Raw genomic sequence first — 7,860 nt, 5'->3', positions numbered from 1 at the left:
AGCTATCAAGGGAGCCACACTATCTGGTTCTCCTATCTCTATAACACCATGGATTACTCACATAATCTAGGTGAGCTATGTAACTCATCTGGAATGAATGTCACATTAGAAGGACTTGAATGACCTACATGAATCCGAATGTCTAGGACCCCTGTACCTCAGAATGAACACATACTCAAAAAAGCAAAGCATGATTTTGTTGTTGTTTTTATGAGACCATCTTCCTATAGCTCCAGCTGACCTAAAACTCATTCGGTAAATAAGACTGGCCTCCATCTCACAGAGACCTGCCTAGCTCTGCCTCCTGAGTGCTGGTATTAAAGGCATGTGCCACCATACCCAGCTAATATGATTTTTTTAAACAAATACCTCGCAACAAAATTTCTCAATACTAGGACATAGCTATTATTCCTAAGTAACAATAAAACTGATTCCTCAAGACATATGACAGAACTTGTTTTCAGTCTCATCACTGGGATCCTGAGCATTATCTTGAAGACAGGTGGGGATGGCAAACATCGTGGACAACTGGCAGGAACACCCGGGCAAAACTTTTCTCTTGGTATTTTTAATTTTTGCATATAAATGAAGATGTTGCTAAACGGGTAGGTGGTTTATAGATACTTTGAGCCACAATAGATATACTTCATGTCTAAGGAAAATATACTATGTAAAACATTAAAATTAAGTTGACAAATTGAATGCCACAACATAAAATGAACTGGGATAATTCTTAGGGTCTTTAAATATTTGAGTTTCATATAACTCAAAATACTTAAGCAGTCAATGTGTCCACTCTGAGGAAAAACAATGCATACACCAGAGAAGAGAAAGATTATTTTCTGTGTCTTCTAACAATGTATTCTCATGAATTATATATCATTGGAAATGTTTCGGGCACTTTTGAGGGTACAACACAAGCATAAGCAAAAAATATCACCCTGAAAAAATTTACATTTCGTACGGGAGGAAAGCACCCTCTAGTTCTGTAGACGGCATCACAGCCAGGAATTAAATAACTCATGATGGCATGCCTAAGAGAATATCTCTGCAGCTCACCTTAATGACCTGACTTAGAAGTCCTCATCCAACATCTCTACAGATAAAATTCCCATCAGTTCTGCTCCTCTCGATTTTTAGTAGATACACATAAATTAACCTAATTTCCTCCACCTGGCTTTGCTCAACCTTGGGTAGTAAGCTATGCACACAGCATGGACATTCACTGTGTTTGGATTTCAGTCAAGTGTTCAATTGAGAGTTGCAGAGAATCAAGCCTTAGACTACAAGTTTGGCACAGCAGGACTGAATTCCTGATTGCTGACACTGACTAGATGTCCACACTGGCTAGAGGCACTGTCTTTGCCTCTTTGAACCTGTTTTCTCATTCATCACAGAAGGGTCACATTACATTGTAATAGTTGCCAAAGGATTAGTTATTGGCTGACCTAAACTAGTTTTAGTTCTTCTTATGTGCTTACCATTGACCTTGTACATCGAAAATTGCTTATGAAAAAATACAAGACAAAGTCTAATTAGGGAGAGAAAGCTACGACATATGGAGTAACCTGATACGGTGTATAATTTATTTCTATAATTAAGTGTAATGTATGCTTATCTATATTTACTTTGTGTGTTATGGAAGTTCAGAAGTAAAAGAGAATCTATATGAGCTGGAGTATTCAGAAAATGTTTCTCATGGTAACTGAGACCAGAGTCGACACACAGAGGAGAAGGTCGGTTAGATTCATTGTGGGGAGAAATAAACAAGGATCCCGCTGAGCTTAGAGATCTAGCCTTTACCAAATGGGCAGGGAGAAGTACGGCACAGGAAGGTTGGAGCAGCAAAACACATTAACATATAGATGGTTTTGAAGAGTGCATACTTTCCAAACAACCACCAAGAGTTCCATGGCTTCGAGCTCCCTGTAACCTCCTTGCTTTAGTTTCCTGTCTGTAAGGTGGGCATAATAATGAGAAACCAAACGCATTATGCTCTTGAAGAGTTTGATGGAGTGCTTTAACATTAATAGCTAATACTTACTTTTGCATGTGTGTGTATGAGATGAGAGAGAGAGAGAGAGAGAGAGAGAGAGAGAGAGAGAATCGCACACATGTGGAGGTCAGTCAGCAACCTTAGGTATCTGTCCTTGCCTCCATTTTGTTTTGGGATAGGTCTTCGTGTTGTCCACTGCTGCATGTGTCTGACTCCAGGGATTTGGTCTCCCTCCCATGTTACCATAGGGACACTGGGATTACAGACAAGTACTTTACACACTGAGCCACCTCCAAAGCAGCCACCAGCTAATACTTCTCATTAGCAAATAAAGGTGAACCAGATGTGAAAATATCAACATATTTCCTAAGTACTTACTTTTAGTTTCTACTCAGCAGCTTCCTTAACGCTTCAAAGGATAACATTCTATTTGTACTTCATTCTGTCTTCAAGATGCTGATGAATTCATCAATTATATTTGATCCTCAACCATAAATGGCATGAAGGATTTCTGACAGAATCGTGGTCACCTTAATTTTAGGAGGACAAACAGATTTGGACAGGAAACTTAGGTGGAAGTGTCTCTGAACAAAGGTTTTCTGGATCTCTAATGTGGTTATCCAAAATACCCTATTTGTTGCTCATCTCCTTTTAAGTTTAATTTCCAAGGATACCTGTTCTAATCTTCTCATAACTAGCTCATTCCCTTACATCTGCTATGGCTAGAGGGAGTGCTTATGGATTCAATAATCACAGTGCGGTTCGGGCAGACAAATCTTCCTAGGCATGCAGAACCCTTCCTACAAGACAATTTAAAGGTTTCCTTCACCCCTAATCCCGGCATTTTGCCTTACTGCTGTTTCAATGGAGGGGTGTCACCTGGATCATCTCAGACTTGAAAACAAGGCCTATTCCAGAGTGCCTGGTGGCAGATGACAGGAAGGAGCAGAGTCTCTGAGAGTTTAGTGGACAGTGGCAGCACTCCAGCTCTTCGGAGGAAAAAAAAATAGTCCTTATTGTTTAAGTCTGTGCAATGCAAAACCATCACTAATCCTGATAGTGATGGTTAATGACAGTAGAATTAATATGCAAGGTGCAGATTAAAGGCAATGTACTTTACATTATAAATAAAAGCATTCACTAGAAAACACCAAGCTCAATGGTGATTCTTGTGAGGAAGAATTAAGGGACTCCAAAACTGTGAATAATGACCCTCTAGAGAAAAGACTTCCCAGGGCAAAAGCTAAGAACATTGGTTGATGTAGCTGAAACATAACAAAAGGCAGTGCTAACCCTTTTCCTGTATGAAGAGCTTAAGAAAAGCACTAAACTAACCAGGGACAAAACCAAAAATATGAAAGCCTTACATAAACCACTAGGTGATAATGGCTTTCTGAGGGAATGCTTTGTGAGACTTAGTTCCCCATCTCAAAACTATTCCAGAACCAATTTTAAATAAAACCTTTTAGTGTTAACTAAAAATCTATTTTCGTAGGAATGGACTTCATCTTGCCTCCTAAATTCTCAGAAAGTAAAAAAAAAACCTTACTCTTGTCTCCCCTTGAGCATTACTGGACTCTCTGAAGTCCTTCACACTTGGTGGGGATTTCTCCTTAATATGCTCCTCTTCATCCTGAAACCTCTTTGTGACTGAGCTAATGACTCCACCCCATCCTTCATTCCTAGCATCTACTCTGGCCATTTTTTTCCGTCTGTGTTCACATGCCTTTACAATCTTGACACCAGTCTGCATTTCTAACTTAAATTGTCCAGCCACCATAACCAGCAAAATAGAGCTTTTTGCCATTTAACTTCTTCTTGATCTTTAACTAGAATGGACTGTGACCTCTTTTACCACTATGTCTCTTTCAAGAAAGACTATCATCCCACTTATAAATGTAGATAATTTATCCTTTTCATTCACCCAATGAGTCTATTGTGAACAGAACTTGGGTCCTCTGGAAGAGTAGGAAGTGTTCTTAACCACTGAGTTATCTCTTCAGATCTAATTCTTTAAACCCTACCTTATCTAACTCCACCTGTTTTGAATAAACACATCAGAGCTAGTAGCTCCCTTTCCACAAATAACTTTCTGATAGATATTGGAACTGAGCCTTATGCATTTCCTCACTTGTCTCCATTCCTAAGTCCACATCTCTTAAAGGCATCCCCACAGTCTTGCCTGTTCACATGTAACCAGTTTGCACTCAATAAATGTGATTACATATAAGTCTACAAAGCTTTGTAAGTATCTCTAAAATGTGCTTGATTTTAAAGTATTAATTCTTTCCATGAAGGTCTCCAAGCACTTACTTTATGCCCAGCACTTCCTTGCCTGCATGAGCAAGGAAAGATTGGTGAATCCAACAGACGCACGCCCCAGGGACCACAGGTCCATCTGTGGGTTTTCCAGAGGCTTTTCATGATTTGTAGGAATTAAAGGCACTGAAAACTATATTATTATTCATGCAGCTAGCATGTTACCTTGATTTAAGAAGCTACTGTTCAGTATTTGATAAACAAATAAATGTAGCAGCATTCCCTAGGTCACCTATTCTTCAATAGCCTTTCTGGGTCATATTTCCAACACTGAGTATGCAAAAAATAAAATGGAAGTTAACAGTCACCACAAATGAAAAATATTTTTATATGGAATCTAAGAAGAAAGACAAGCAAACCCCATATAATTCTGAGATGCAGAACACAAAATGCAGGAGCTTATGTGAAAGCATGTCTGTTTGTCAGTTGGGTCAGTGTTTCTGTCCAGTGACTTGAGGTTGGAAAGAATGAAGAGAAGGAAAGAGCTGGGAGAACCTCTTGCAACCAGGATATTAGACATATTTTAAAATATTGGGATAGGAAAGTATTGCCTTTTTAAAAATCCTGTTATTTTAAATTTCTGCCTGCTTATTATCTACCTCAAATTATTTCAGCAACAAAAAGAAAAAAAATCAATAGCAAACACATGAAAAAAGACTTTTAGGGTGCAGCCAATAAAGTTACTAAAAAGAGAAAAGGAAAAGAGAAGAGACCAAGGAGGTGACAAAAAACAATAGCAGAGGGCTCTAAATTTGATTAAGAACTGTTGTATGAAATGTACAAAAGATCAATTAAAAATTTTTTTAAAATAACACATTATGAAATCAGCATTGAAAGATAAGTTCAGTGTATTCACAAATAATTTCTTTTCTCACTTTGTTTATATTTTGTGAGCATGTGTTTGTATGGGGGGTATGTATGCATGTGTACAGGTGTGCATGTGTTTATGCATGTTGGTGTACATGTGAGTATACACGTAGAGGTCAGAGGATAATTTGGGGAAGTCGGTTATCTCCTTCCACAATGTGGGTCCCAGGAATTAAACTCAGGTTTCCAGACTTTGAAGCAGGCGCTTTTATCCACTCAGCTTTCTTCCCCTCCCTGCAAATAAGTTCTAAGGACAGGGACCCTGTTACTTGTAATAATGTACAGGTATAAAGAGAAATCATGGTTGCATTTTAAAATCCTGGATTGAATTTTTGGGTTTGTGAATAAAAAACAAAAATCCTTTGCCTTATGACTCATTGAAACCCAAGTGGAAGACACTGAGAGAGAATGAAAATATTTAAATTAAAAGTCATCTTCCAAATTTTAAACTGTTCCCCAAAAAAGACATTTTGCTAACATGTAAATAACATCATATGATAACAAAAGCTTAACTTAAAAGCAAGCGAATGCCTGGTTGTTTACTACTGCAATCCTGCAGGCTATTGAAAAATTTATAATTGTAATATTTATGATATTTGTGACCACTCAACTGTTTTTTAAGAGTGAAATCAATATTAATGTCTAATCTATCACTTAGAAAAGTCAATTCTGCAACCTTCCCATTCTCGATAACAAAATGTTATTGTTAAATATTCAACAAAATAAGAGATGGACTAAGCTCTTCAATCCTCCAAAACAAAGGTGGTTATATAAATTATGAGAGAATGGGATGTTCACTGGGCCAATCTGATTCTTCATACCCTCATCCCCATGCCCCAGCACTCTGCATAGGAGACTTATCATACCTCTTTCTGATGTTTATGCATTTGTCTGTGTCTTTCTGTAAACTGAATGTCTTCAAGACACTTCAATCACTCATTTTTCAGTGACCTTTTAGAAAAGTTGCCGTTTTTTGGCTGTACTGTGGCTATTCTTAGTCTAAATTTGTATAGAGTATGCTTTAGCGTATGCATGAATGGTAAACTTGATTTTGGAAATTAAGGCACTTCCATAATTTTCTTCAAAAAACTATTAAATGTTTGTTTTTCATTTTGTAGTTTTGTGGTATCCAGCCTGCCTTGGATAGTTCAAGTATAAATGATTGACTCTTGCCCTTCAAAACAGCATTTCTTACAGAAATTAAGAGAAAAATAAGATTGGTCCTAGTCCTTTACTTTTCAAGTCAATAAAACAAGATTGGCATGAATATTGACACAGTTCTATGACATGACAGTAGCCTTAAACTTAAAACTTTGAGAGCTTTAGTGATCAGAAATGATCTCACCTTTCTAATTTTATATGTCACTGAGTTATTATGAAGATAAATTAAGATACTAAAATAGAAACCAACCAGGCCTTAAACTATCAAGGTAAGACAGAGCATCATTATTGGCGTGCTGATTGGAATTTGATGTTACGTCTCCAGACCTTAAGTTTGGGAGGTGGGAGGGTTAGGTAATCATTATCCCATATTTTAACCTGAATTTATTAAAATATTATGGAAGGGGGAAAAAGCAATGCATGTCATCTTAAATGAATGAAGATCTAGGAAATACAAGCAACAATATTTTAAATATAATATATAAGACTGTAGAAGTCAACATATTTAGGCTATGCTGAATCTATAGTTCAGTCTGATGCCTTGCTTTATAAACAACTGGCCAAATAATCACACTGACTGATTTAGTCTCCCCATTGAATCTGCTGATTTATGGAACTGATTTGTGGTCTGGAGCTTAGAGACTGAAATTTTTCTTCCAAGTACTGGCTGACAGAACATGTGGGTTTTCTGCCCCGTGAAAATGAGCAGCACGGTCAGCCCTTTCTTTGACAAAAGCTAGCAAATATGTGTGCCTAAGTTTTTAGAGCAGCCCTGCCTTCTGTTTTTAATACTGGGACTACCATATCACCTTTCCTCTGATACTGCAGAGACACTGAAAAAAAAAACCTGCATAATTAACAAGCCAGTTCAATGTGAGTCTTTTTTTTTTTCCTTTAAAATGAAAAATGAAGCACATCACTATCGATAATTGAAGCAAATGCCTGTCATTATTCATTCTCTGGAGCCAATTTGTCTTACACAGAAGACTTGTCTCCCAGCCTGTTTGGAGAACTCTGTGAACAGCACAGGTGTCAGTCCATTAAGATCTATGGGCAAAGGAAAGCACCCAAGACATCTTTGTATGTTGTAAAGCTTTAACAATTATAACTTCTACAAATCTTCCATCCAAAACTATGTTGCCAATATTAATACTATACCCTAGTAAACTTATTCATTAATTCAACGTGTGTGTTCCAGACACCGTGCTAGGTGCTCATAATAAAGTGGTAGGAAAGACAAGTGAGACTCTTGTCATCATACCAATTAGTCTTCCATAGACAAACAAATTCTACGTGTGTCCTATGTCTCCATCTCTACAGATCAATGAGTGAAGTAGAAAGACGCGGTTTTCCTGGAATCATAAAGTCAGTCAGAAAAAGAGGTAAGATGCAAACAGAAGTTGATAGTTAAAAGATGATATTATTGTTCTTCTTAAATAAAGGCTATCTAGTATGCAAACCTTCAGGTCATACATACACCTCAGCAACCCCTCAGTTATCTTGGTAAGTAAGCTCAA

The 7,860-nt window shown here is 37.5% G+C and overlaps 1 protein-coding gene across 4 annotated transcripts in view; it reads right to left on the bottom strand.

The window, feature by feature from the left end:
• Fgf12 (fibroblast growth factor 12) overlaps positions 1-7,860 on the bottom strand; it is a 432,870-nt gene that overhangs the window by 195,033 nt on the left and 229,977 nt on the right. The gene's annotated exons all lie outside the window — the stretch shown is intronic.

This window comes from Nannospalax galili, unplaced genomic scaffold (assembly GCF_000622305.1).
Source record: "Nannospalax galili isolate Female #2095 unplaced genomic scaffold, S.galili_v1.0 scaffold1084, whole genome shotgun sequence".
In the NCBI taxonomy this organism is placed as follows: domain Eukaryota; kingdom Metazoa; phylum Chordata; class Mammalia; order Rodentia; family Spalacidae; genus Nannospalax; species Nannospalax galili.
This window is presented reverse-complemented; position numbering and strand designations above follow the sequence as displayed.